General features: G+C 54.6%; 1 non-coding gene across 1 annotated transcript; it reads left to right on the forward strand.

Annotated features, from left to right (window-relative positions):
- The first annotated feature begins 659 nt into the window (after window positions 1-659).
- Window positions 660-768, forward strand: TRNAL-CAA (transfer RNA leucine (anticodon CAA)). Its single transcript has 2 exons — window positions 660-697; window positions 723-768. It is a non-coding gene; the product is annotated as a tRNA-Leu (tRNA).
- Window positions 769-1122: the final 354 nt, after the last annotated feature.

The following is a 1122-nucleotide window of genomic DNA, read 5'->3' on the forward strand; positions in this document are numbered from 1 at the left end:
CTCTGCAGCGCGCTGAGGAGAGGAACCCATGAGCCAGTGATGCCGCTTTGCCCAGCTTGGCAGGGATAGAAGGCAAGCCGGGTGCCCAGTAACCCCAGACAGATGTGCACATCTGCTAGCGAGCAGCAGCTGTTGTGGGGCTCTAGAAATCTCCCGCTAGATCTAATTCCCCATGTGCCAGGCACCAGTCAAAGCCAGGGCTACGGGGTCTCACTGCGAAGGGTGGATACGTGTCTATTTGAGGCAGGTTCCTCACTCCCACATCCCAGACACGTACTGTGGCACAAAGACCAGCAACTGTCCCTGCACAAAGTGTGTCCCAGGGATAAGTGTTAGCCCTGGGAAGAAGCATCACCCTGCAGAAGAGACACCCCTGGTATGGAGCCAACAAGCCCAGGAGCCACCCAGCTCAGGATCCCCAAGGGCAGTGACACAGACTCCCTGGCACAGGAGAATCCCAAGCCCCAGTTCTGCCGGGCAGAGTTTTCCCCTCTTCCGCTTCTTGTCAGCTCCCTGCAAAACACCCCACAAGGGTGAGTGGGGATAAACCCAGCTGTGCTGCAGAGCGGCTGTTAGATGGGGAAAGAGAGGTGCTCCTGCTGCCTCCCTGAGCAACTCACACATGTGAGAAAACTGCCATTGGAGGTACTTGCATGGATGTCAGGATGGCCGAGTGGTCTAAGGCGCCAGACTCAAGGACTTGTCTTTCCCTTAGTTGGGTGTTCTGGTCTCCAAATAGAGATGTGGGTTCAAATCCCACTCCTGACACATCATCTGTTTTATATCTACAGAGGTGACCTCATTTCCCCATCTCTCCTGACATTGCAGGAGCCCTTGCTGAGTCCTTGCTCAGCCCTTTCTCTTAGGCTGCATCTACACAGCAGTGTTATTTGGGAATAACCGTCATTATTCTGAAATAACAATGGGAGCGTCTACACAGCAATTCCATTATTCCGACTTCTGTAACGCTCCACCCAGACCAGTGGTCTGAGGAGCCAGGAGGTTTCCAGGCTGCAGACAGCCAAGCCCACAGGAAAAGACAAAGCAAAGTCCCAGCCACTTCCTGCTCAGCCCAGCGGGTTCTCTGTGTGGCCCCCAGACCTTTTGTTTGCCATTCCCCAG

This window comes from Pelodiscus sinensis, chromosome 19, assembly GCF_052426305.1.
Source record: "Pelodiscus sinensis isolate ZL-2025 chromosome 19, ASM5242630v1, whole genome shotgun sequence".
In the NCBI taxonomy this organism is placed as follows: Eukaryota; Metazoa; Chordata; order Testudines; family Trionychidae; genus Pelodiscus; species Pelodiscus sinensis.